Source organism: Sciurus carolinensis, chromosome 3 (assembly GCF_902686445.1).
Source record: "Sciurus carolinensis chromosome 3, mSciCar1.2, whole genome shotgun sequence".
NCBI lineage: Eukaryota > Metazoa > Chordata > Mammalia > Rodentia > Sciuridae > Sciurus > Sciurus carolinensis.
In genome coordinates, this window is record NC_062215.1 from 74,550,471 (window position 1) to 74,562,725 (window position 12,255).

Here is a 12,255-nt window from a genome sequence, read left to right on the forward strand (position 1 = left end):
ATTTCCTTAGTCTCTAGAAACTCCTATGATGGTGACAATTGTTATTTCAGAAGCACTTAGGAGAGTGCCAGATGTTAAAAGGCTGTACTTGATACATCCATTCACTTAATTTTATTTATTTTGCACATCAACCCAGTAAGGTAAGAATAACTGATAACTCCTATTATACAGATGAGGAAATGGAGCCTCATAGAAGTTAAGCAACTTGGCCAGGATTCCATGACTATCAAGTCTCCGCAGGATAATAGTATGAATTAAAGATAATGGCCTAGACGAAATTGCTTTAAGAGCTGGATGACTTTATTTTGTGGTGATAATATGAAGTCCTTATGCACAGGCGCCAGCAGTATGCAATACTCCAGGCAGCACCTCAGTAAGTGTTTGTTGGCTGTCCTGCCTTCTGATCCCCTGGCACGGGAACAAGGAACTCCCCAGGAGTCTACAATAAAAGTGCAGTGAAAAGTCCATTAGAAAGAAGACTTATTTTCAGAGCTTAAGAGGATAGCTCCTTTAGTCTCTGGTCAGGGCTCTTTAGAAGAATGGAGTTGAAAAACAAAGAGGATTTATCAAGTGACAAAAAACTGTGCTAATACCCTTATATAGACATGTCCAAAGGTCTAATATCTTCAAGTGCTTGTTGAACTTGCTATTTCTTATCACTGTCTTAGATTCATTGAATAAACACTGCTGGGGAGAGTCCTAGAAAATGGCCATTTAAACATTTATCCCAGCTTGTTCTTCAGAGAACTAAAATTTGAGAACCTATGCTTTATATAATTTTCATCTAGTACTAAGAAAAAGCTTGAAAAGGTGGGGGTGATTATCCCCTTCTTCCAGCTGAGGAAAGTGTTGATCAGGTGGGTATCAGGTAGGTATCAAGGAGACCTAATTCCTTTGGAGTCACTTCCTGGAATAACTTTCTTCCATGACATTGACAGGTGAAAGGTGAACAGTATGGGCCAGAGGGGACTTTGTTTAGAAAAAGGGACCTTTCCTTGCCCCAGAGATCCCATGTCACCTGGTCCTAGGAACCTAGTCTTGAGAGTCACAGTTTCAAAATTTCATTCACAACTTAAGCTCTGGTCAGAATGTTTAGTCTTTTAATATTTCTGTGCCTTCCTCTATAAAATGGAGAGAAGGACACCTTCTTCACACAGTTGTTAGGGAAACCAAGTGACATCAGGAATGTGAAGTGCCTAGTACAGTGCCTCATACTAGTAGCTACTCAATGTTAACAAATTCTTCTAAAAAGTCAAATCAGAGGGCAACTCTTCAAGGAAGTCTTGTCTGACTACCACATTCAGCCCCCTTTTACACCTTCATTCAACTCCTGCCTTCTTTGTGCTATTTATGCATGATGTACTGATTTCTATTCTATTTTCCACACTGCATATAATGCATCTGTTTACATTACCTGTCTCCTCTGAACTGTGAGTTCCTTCAGGACAAGAATAGATTTACTGATTTTGTAACCTTGGTGCATAGCTCCATCAATATTCAAAGTGTTTTAGCATGACCTAATTTCTGAATGACCAACTGAACAACAATTGACTGAACGAATGATGCGCAAATTACTGGGCACGTAAAAAATTAATAAGAGAATTAATGACTAAGTAAGTGAGAGATTAATAAAGATTTTAAGAATTTGGTGAGTGTGTAAAGGGAAGATGCAAGAAGGAATCACCAGCTGAATGAATGAAAACCACACTGCAATCAACAGAGCCTCCTGTTCTCATCCACAAGGATTGGAGTCAACTGACTATGCTAAATGGGTGTGGGAAAGAAATTTCTCTAAGTACCTGTTAAAATTCTTGGCAATACAGAGGTGACAATGCTTTAATTTCAGGGTAATGCTACAGCTTTATGACTTAGTAGTTTTATTTAATGACCCAATTTAGCAGGAGATTATGCTGTCTGAGCTAGCCCAGAGAGACCACTTTAAAGCTCAGGCCTTCAACACATGCAGATCTGGTCCTAAGTTTTGCCTAGAAGACCAGCCTTCTGGAATCCCTATGTGGTCACCATGCTTTGGTTGACAGCATAATGTATTAAAGAGAAGAAGAGTAATATTTTTAAAAGCTTCATTCCTCTAAACTGTTGAATTATAATTCTTCTGCAGTCCAACAGAGTCCTTTGGAAAACACTTCATTTACAGAAAGCAAATCGTCCCTCTGAAATATAAGCAACAATACAAGTATTATTCCAACTGATTAAACTGCTAGTGAGCCACAGCACATCTGTCACCCATGAGTGAGTCTCAACCAGAAAATGATGCTTGTGCTGCCAGAGGACACATCTTTTGAGCTCCTCCCCAGGATGAGCTGAGCCTGCTATCCATAAAGACACAGGCCATGTTTCCAGAGGAAGGGGAAAGATGGTAAGGGGAAGAACCTTGGCTTACTTTACTTTCTGTTCTGGGGCATTCATTCTCCAGCACTGCTTACCAATTTGCTCATTGACTAAGTGATTGCACATCCACCTTAAAAGTTGTCATCATTGCTCTCCATTTACAAACACAAAAACTAAAGTATACAAAGAGAGTCTTTGTGGGCCCACAGAAAACAAGTACAATAGATAATGAAATAATTCAGAGGTTGCAAAAGGCACAGATACTATTCTCAGTGTCTTAATTGATACTAATTATATACCTTCACAACTATTGCCCTTCAAAAAATACTAAGCCACATATATGAGCTCAGAATTTACACAGGCAAAGATGGAAAGGGATTAAAAGGCATAGCCAATTTTGTATTTTTAAAAGATCACTCTGACTTTTTGTAAATTATGAGTCACTGTGGGAACAGCTGAAGACTTAGGCATTTTTAACTACAAGGACAAGTGATTATAAAGTCTCTGATCTTTGAAGGCCACATCTTACTAATTTCTGTATTTTCAGTGGATCATCACTACCTGGCCAGAGCAGACAACCAATGTATATTGGTGCAAAGAAATAGAGGAAGGAAGGATTGCCTCCCAAGCCTTACTCCTCTGATGGTAAGTACTATAAACGCCTCAGTCTAGACAGCTAGACTTGGTATCCTATTTCTACAGTTTACTAGCCTCATTAATGTGTTTGTAAAATAAAAATTATTTCATCTACTCCTCAGTGATGCATGTTGCACTAGCTGAGTACCCAGCCGATATTCAACATGATTTTATACAGTCAGTAATCAAGTGATAACTTTTTGGAAACACTAATTCTGCAGTGATGACTACCCAACTAATGATAAAAAGCAAACTTGAGAACTTCAGCTTGTACTTGTGTAAGGCTTTGGCAAGACAATGGAAGCTAATACTTTTTGTTGTTGTTGTTTGTGTGTGTGTGTTGGAAGTGGAAGATTTTGGAATAGAAATCTGCAGGAAGATGCCTTCACAGAGCTTTATTACAAATGCATATAACACAAACACCTGAGTTCTACTTACTTTTCTATACAATATAATTGTCAAAAAATTGACAACCTCATAAGAAGACTGGGAAAAAAAATCAATGGTCGAACTTAGTGGCCCCATGCTATGTCCTGAGCAACTCTAATTTCCCTTGCACTGACCGTTTGGTGTATAGTCCAGAGGCAAATCACAACCATTGCTCTAACTTTGGGAAGCAAAGCTAACAGTTTGAACTTAACCATGTGGACACATTACTTTCTGTCAATAGCTGAGATGATAATCTATTACCTGCAATCATACTGTACAATTATGTGCAGGAATATTGGAGAGACCTCAATTGCAGCTTCTCTACCTACTCCATTATGCATGCTTTGATGAGTTTTAATGAAAACAGAGGCTGCTGCCAAAGCAGTGAGAAGTGGAGCATCATAATACCCAGGGTGATAAGATATGGAGCCTTGTAAGGTGGTTTGCAAATGGATTAGGAGATGTTTGAGAATGGAAAAAAAGTTTTGCTTTAGAGATTTACCTAAATGTTCCTTGCAAATTCCTTGTAATGTCTGATGATTGCCCTACAGGTCCACACACATGAAATTGGCATTGTATCTATCACGATAGGAAATAAATGTATTTTGTTAGTAGACAAACAATTTTGTATGTAAATATGCAATTTTACTGAACAGAGGAAAAGTAGTGTGCAGCTGGGAAATAAAGATCTTTTCATATGCTGACAAGGTGTCCTGTTAACACTAAAAAGGACACATTGTAAACTGGTTAGAACGAGTTTAAATGTGGAGTTCTAAGGAAAATCTTGTTAGAAATCCTCACCCTTCTGATTCTGCTTTATTCATATTGAAAGTGTCCCCTCCAGAAATTCCCTTTCCAGACTCATAGGGTCACTGAAATCTCATGGCATCTAGAGAAGGGATAAAGATTTTATTGTTGGTGACAGCATAACTAGTAATTATGCAGGATACTGTATTACCCTTCTTCAAGACTGTCTACTCTTGGGGGCTAGGAACTCTGTGCAGATATTCTAATTCTCACATTAATCTTGAAAGGCAACCATTTTATCACTAGCATTTTATAGATGAAGAGACCAAGATCCAGAAATGTTAAATGCCTGTCCAAGGTCACATTGCTAGAATGTGTTGCACTTGAATTTGAATTACAGTGTGTCACTAAAACATATTGTCTTCCTGTTTGAAGAAACAAAGGTATTTGGAGATGCTGGGCAGCAGTGAAAAGATAGGGGGAAAAAGGCCTGCCTTTTATTCCTGGCCTTACAGAAGAGGATGAAAATAGTAATGACTAAACATGGAGGCCTGTTTGCATAGTTACACACTGCTATTGAGTTAATAGGCAGGGCTTGAATCTAGGATAAATTATGAAAAGTAGAAAGGGGAAAAAAGAAGCTAGAAATCATCCTAATTTGGCAGTGATTTCATTTGCCCTGGGATCATTAGAGTTTGTGGAAAAGGAGAACCAAGGATTCATCACACCTTGCCTTAGTCCATTTTCCACTGTTATAACAAAATACCTGAGGGTGGATAGGGTAGAAAGAAAGGTGTATTTAGTTCACAGTTTTGGAGTATGGACGTTCAAACAACCTATTATCAGCTCTGGCAAAGACCTCATGATAGACAGCCTTAGAGGGCAGGAGTGAGAGAAAGAGGGAGCCAGAAAGATAGGGGAGAAACCAGTCTTGCTCTTATATAACAACTGTCTTATGAGAACTAAGTAGGGTACTATGAGAACTACTTTACTTTACCTTTGACCTAATGGACCTAAGGACCTTTCACTAAACTCCACCTCTTGAAGTCCCAACACCTCTCACATGACCACACTGGGGACCAAACTTCCAACCCATGGACATATCACACTGAAACCATAGCATACTCTGATACTTATTTTTCAATGTGAAAATCACAGTCCCATGGAAACACACAAGTAAATTGATGGTTATAATGCAGTGTGATCAGTGTCATTGAAGAAATCTACAGAAGAGGGGAGAATTGAATATGGGCATCCAATTGGGCCTGAGGTTACCTGATTGAATTATTCAGGGTTTTTCAGAGAAACACCATATTGGTTGAACAAGGTGTGTGTGTGTGTGTGTGTGTGTTCGTTCATGCACATATGTGTGTATGCCTGAGACAAAGCAGGAGATGGGGAGAAAGACTGGTAGGAATTGAATCATGGAGGTTTAGTATGTCTAAAATCTGTAGGATAAGCTGGCAGGCTGGAGATTCTGGGAAGAAGTGCAGTTTGAATCCACATGTCAAAACTCCTTCATGTTCAGGGAAAGTCAGTGTGTGTTCTATTAAGACCTTCAACTGATTTCATGATGTCCACCCACATTATGGAGGAAAGACCGCTTTACTCAAAGTTTATTGATTTAAATGATAATTTCATTAAAAAAATACCTTAGCAGAAGACATTCAGAATAATGCTCAATATTGAATCCTAGTTAGGATGACACATGAAATTATTCTTCAAACCAAGGGAAGAAGGTAGCCTGAGAAACCTCATGCTTCTGTCTCATCAACCCAAGCTTCCTATAGAAAGACCTCAGGTGTTTGCTAATTTCCACCACATACCACTCTCTCCTTTTTTTTTTTTTTTTCACTCCTGCTTTTTCCTGCATATTGGTCCCAGCCTCAAGGATTCTTTCCTTTCCTGATGGCATCTCACCTATCCTGCAAGTCCACCTTATGTGCATTTTCTTTTGGAAAAACAATTCTTAGTCCTCTCTGGACTCTTGGCTGTCTCAAATGCATCCTTTCCTACTTGCCCAACCAGATTGATGCAGCCATAATCCCAGTGTCTCCATGATTGCCTGAAATGGTCTGAGTTAGTCCAGTCTTTAATCACCACATAGTGGCATGTAGCCCAGTTATCCTTTTCTACAAAACATTATATTTTAGTATGTCACAGTTTCTCTTCATTGTCTAATGGTCTCTTGGTTCAATTTTTAAACTGAGTGATCCTATCAACTCCTGGGGTTAGTTTGCTTTGGAGGTCTCTTATTCCTTGTATATTTCTTATTTTTATCTTTAACTTAACCCCATTTAACTTAGAAAGGGAAGCCCTTTGTTGGTCAGGTTGAACTTTATTGGACAAGTGTTTCATTTATTTGCACAGTTTGTAGATAACTTTGTGGCCTCTAACTTCAACACCAATCTTGATCTTTGATGAATTATAATCATCTCCTTAAACTTCTTTGAACAGTCCTTTAAGCATATTGCTATGGGTAGGTTCCATTTACCCCAGGAAATCTAGCTTCCACCCATCTCCAGTTTTCTCTGTGACCAGAAAGGCTAACTGAAAACATTCTATCAACAAAGGTTCTTACCTTCTGGATTCTAGCTGGGTGTGGTCAATAGGGAGCATAGGAAGGTGACTGGAAGGAGCAAGGGAATATTGAAGTCAGAATGTCACTCCCACTGAGCTGACTACTTCCCAAGAAGAAGTAATAGTACTCCCATGCAGCATCTTCTCCATATACACTCTCTTTTCCAGTCCGATAGCACTTCTTTATCTCTACTGTCCAGACTTGATGGTGGGAATAGCCCATCTGCTACTTTTAATGCTCTGGGATATGAATTTTAAAACTCACCACCACAACACCATTTATGTGCTTGTATCTTTGTAAATACTCCCTAATTTGAACTAAACATCAGGCAAATCCACTGTCCTCAAGATTAGGATGCAAAAGTCAGGGCTAAGTTCATGAGTGATACAAAGAGAACATCTTATTAGTACTCAGGATATGGTATATCTTTTCTTCCAAACTAGCTAAGTAGTCTTCCATGCTCAAGAATCATCTATGATAAGACTGCTTCTTCTTTACCAGTCTTCTGGAACTGGTATAGCCTTGCTGGGCAGATTATGCATCTTCAATAGGTTTACCTTCCCCTAGTCAAGTCTCTTTGATCCTCTCTTTTCTAGTTGTTCCCAAGATTTTCAGTGTTCTATCTAGTGATTCAGAACAGGGACTTTGTGACCCTAACAATTGTGTAGACCACAGAGACACTGGCACTTTGTTCCTGCCATTCATTCTCTCTTCCCCAAAATGTGTTCTCTCATTGCTTCTCTTGATCAGTCCCTATTCCCAACCCGGGCTTAAGAGGTACCATCTGCCTGCCCAATAACTCTTCCACTACATTCCAGATTAGGTTAGGGTCCCTTCCTGTGAGTACCCAACACACACACTATATATTCTGTTACTGTCCTCATATTATACTTTAATTGTTACTGTAATGCCTCCATTATTAGTCTGTGAAAAAGACTGAAATGATATTGTCAGGGGTTAAACATTTTCTGCCAAAAGTATATATGGAATTCCTAGCCCTGGGAACCTATGAATGTGGCCTATTTGGGAAAAAATTTTTCTATAGATATAATACAATTAAGGTGAGGTCATACTCCATCAGGGTTTAATGTTTGACTCAATCAAATTTGGAGGGTGCCCCTAGTAGGAAGAAAATAAACAGACCCACAGACATAACAAGGGAGAAAACCATATGACAAGGTCATATGAAAGCATCATGGCTATCTCTGGGTGCAGAGATTTAGTTTTAGCTAAGGGATGCCAGAGATGGGGCAGACCCCTCCCCATCTCCATAAGTGAGGAAGAGGTGAGGAAGGATTCACCCTATATGCTCCAAAGGAAGAATGATCCTACCAACACCTTGACGTTAGTTTTCTAGTTTTTTAGAACTGTGAAATAATATACTTCATTGTTTTGCCCCTCCCAGTGTATGGTTCTGTTACAGCAGTCCTAGGAAACTAATCCAGACACACATCAGAAGCACCTTGCATAGTGTCTGCAGTATGCAAATTTATATTGAGTGAATTAGATTGAGCTGAACTGAATTATAAAATAATTTATAAAGATGTTGAAAGTAGGTCCTGTGTGTATTCCCAAAGTAACTTGCTCGTCATCTTCCTCATTCACCACTTCACAGAATCCTCCATCCAAAAACTGAGCCTCTTCTCTCTCCTATCCAGTAGTCCCATGGTGAAGCAAGTTAGAACATGGTTCTAGGAAAGGCACACTATCAAAAGTTTTCTGAATTCCAATGTAAGTCCACTTCATCGGTAAGCATAAACACTCCCTCAAGTTGCTCCAGTTAGTAGGTTTATGCTCCCTATGTAGAGATCATGTTTACATTAAATATGGAAGTTGCTGTTGGAGCATTCGAGCATCTCACCTCCCCACAGTTGCCCTGAGAATAGTTTCCATGCACAGACTGCAATCTCCCAGTACAGGTTAGGTACCACCTTTCCTGTAGCAATAGGGAACTAACATTCCCCAGGGTGCATTATGAAGAGGGAAGCAGTGAGGATGCAAATTTGCTGTCTTCCACACTGAAAGCTGCTCATCTTCAACATCATGACAGCCATTTGAAAGAATCTGCAGACTTCCTATGAAAAATTTCTACAGATAATCTCAGAGATTTCTAAATGAGAAAGGACTGTAAGGTTGCCAGGAAACAGATCTATATTTTAGAAATGTGGCATTAAGCCATAAGCACTCATCTGATTGGCAAATAAAAGAGAACCTGGGTTTCCTGTCTGCAGCACTCTTTGTGCTCATTACGTATTGAAACTGAGGAAAAACTCAAATAAACCCTCTAAATTTAATACACTGCACTTTCTTTGAGTTGACTTTTAAAATCACTGATTTTAGAGGTCATGTAGCTAAGCAATATATTATTAGACTCCATTAGCTTTGCTATAGATAACACCACTTACATGTAGGTACTGATGATAACAGTTGCCTATGTTGTTTTCCAGGAACCTGGAGCCCCCTTTTGTCTATCTCCAACTGGTTGAAACCACCTGCATGTCTGCTGGGTGAATTTTTACTTCAGAAAGCCAAAACTCCACCTCCAGAGTATGCTAACACCACCATTTTCTGAACATGCATGCTATGAAGAGCCATGAAATTTGATTATGCATTCATAGAACACTGATTACTTCACCTTTCCAAACCTTCAATCACCTTCCATCATATCTTAGACTATCCTGTTGCGTTATCCTATGCCTTGTCCTTAGGGAGATGGATGTAAGATATGCTTAACCATGTCATGAATAAACTTGGTAAAACTCATTATTTCAGTGAATGGCATCTTGAATGGGGTACAAAATGGGCCTGGTTTAGTAACACTATTACTCCAGTTTCTACCAAAAGGGCAGAGAAGAGAAGTTTTGTGTTTTCAAAAATCAGAGGTAAAGACAGACTGATCCTCTATATTCTACTTCTCTCCCTTCTCCTTCACTGTCTTCCTTACTCCCTCATTCTCTTTCCTGGACTAGTTTATCAAACTTTTCATAGTGTTATAAATCACTCACATTTAAGAGCATCGAAGATTTAAAATTTATAAATAGAAAGGTGTATACTTAATCATCATTACATTTGTGCATTGGAAAATTGTTTGCCAATGAAATATAATTGATAATTCAGCTTCAACACAGCTTTGCTTTTATTTCTATACAAACTTTAGGAAAAAATAAAGCATAAATATTTCGCAACTTCACATGACCAAAAAAATCATATGCAAAATAAATACCAACCCATGACCATCATGGCTTTCAATTTTGGACACAACTCAGTCTCTGATCCTTCAGGATCACAAACAGCAAGTTTTGTGCATCCATACACATTCTCCTTTAGCCATACTTTTACAACTGTCAATCATAAACCCTCATAGAAGTCTTTTGCAAGGACAAAGAGAAAGTTTCACTTATTGAGACCTTAAAGTCCATAATTTCTATATCCTTGTACTTAAGGGTTTTAGTTTGAAAATGTTTAATCAATTTTCACAAATATATTTTAATTTCAAAACATATGTCAACGACATAAGGAAAAACCTACATTTGGTCTTTATGAAACTTCAAGATTTATGTAAACATACACTAGAAGAACACACATATATGTTCATAGAAAAAGTTTCCCTCTAAATTGTAATAAATATAATTACAATGGCAATGTCTGGATTATAGATTCTAGATGGTTTTAATATCTTCTTCATATTTTCCTTTTAGGCCCAGCTTATACAATTAACACTGATTACTTTTATTTTAAAATATTTTAAATACACCACTTAAAGCAAAACATGTACAATACAAAGTATCCAATTAAGTTTTAGTGAAATGGATGATACTGAGTCAGAAAGCTTTTATTTTTTTCTTAGTCTTGACTCAGAGACTTAGAAATTTGTTACCTTGAGCATGTCATGAAATTCTTAAATTCTCTTTCCTTCCATGTAAGATGGATATAAAAAAATATACATCTGTCTCAGATATTTGTTGTGACAATTAAAAGAGATAATGTTTATTTTATTTGTTTTTTTTTACTTATGCATGACAGTAGAATGTATTTTGACATATTATACATACATGGAGTATAACTTCCCATTCTTGTGGTCGTACATGATGTGGAGTTACACGGGTTGTGTATTCATATAAAAATAGAGATAATATTTGTAATCTCCCAGTTCAGTTCTCAAAGGTGGTTGATGCTCATTACCACCACTTCTGTTATTTCACATCATAACTGGTCACTCAGTAGGAGACACTTATGTCCTCTACCTAATTTTGCAGTCAAATTATTTTTTGATATAGACCATAGAAGATTTGCATCAGATTCACTGGGAAATCTTAGAGAAACTGCAATTAGAGGAATAGAGTTTCTGAGGCTGGGTAGCCTGCATTTTTAGCAAGACTCTGTATGTTTAAAAATAACCTAGATTCACTGAGAAGACTAGTACTTTACCAGGTTGTCTAACAAGATAGGTTACCACAACCATGAAAGAAAACATAATATAATTTATAATTATGCTTAGGGCTACTGAAAAGCAACTAACATACATGAATTTTGGAAAGATGAAGTATTGTGAAAAATGCAATGAAACTGCATCCATTTCCAGGTCTCTAACATTTTCTGCAGAAAATTTCTGACCCTTTGTATGCAGTTACTTAACTTGCTAAGTGTCCTTAGTCATCATTTCTTGCAATGGTTTGCTTGCATTTCTGCCTGTAGGATTGCATGGAAGAGTTACCAGTTGTTATCACTGATGAACAATAACCACTGTGTCTTATTTCTCTGCATATCCTCAGTGTTCAGGACAGTGTCTGGCTACAGAAAGAGCTTCATACATGTGATTGCCTTTTGGCAGAGACGCCTGGGGCAGGAGGACTCAATGGGTCTTAAGAAGTCCCTATGACTTTCCTGTGTTCATTATGCAATGCAACTGGCATCTCCAAATACAAGTGCTTGAGAGAGACAAACAAAAAAATGTGTATGTGCCAATTAATGACACTCAAAATGGTAGGAATGCTCCTGTAGCTGAATGTTTAAATAATTATTACATCAAGGTTTTGCACTGTGAAATTATATTTCAGAGAAAATTAGTTATCAGATGCCATTTCTAAACCCATGTACTAATTGCCACACTCTGTGTCCTTCTGTGATTTAGAAAGATTTAGAAAGAAGTTACAGGGTATCATGAAATTGCCAGGAAGAACAAAAATAGCTCACCAATTTTTTAGACATCTAAGGGATAACCAACCTGGCTTGCTGCTCCAGTACACTTACAGGTGGTTGCATTTTATCCTTAAAACTCTAGGGAGTGGGAGATATCATTCCCATTTTGATGACAAACAACTGAAGCTCAGAGAGAATATTAAGACTCACCCAGATACATAGTCCTCAGGGTAAGATACAAATGAAGTATTCCTACTTACTGAATCAGGACTTCCCACTGAACTTTAAGCTTTGGTTTTTGTTTGTTTTCCTTTTCATTCTGTTTTCAATTTAAGAGATCATGTCCTTGGCAAACTTGACAGAAAACACTTGAT

At 38.0% G+C, this 12,255-nt stretch overlaps 1 protein-coding gene across 1 annotated transcript in view; it reads right to left on the reverse strand.

Annotated features, from left to right (window-relative positions):
• Positions 1-12,255, reverse strand: part of Cntnap5 (contactin associated protein family member 5) — a 772,002-nt gene that overhangs the window by 252,342 nt on the left and 507,405 nt on the right. The gene's annotated exons all lie outside the window — the stretch shown is intronic.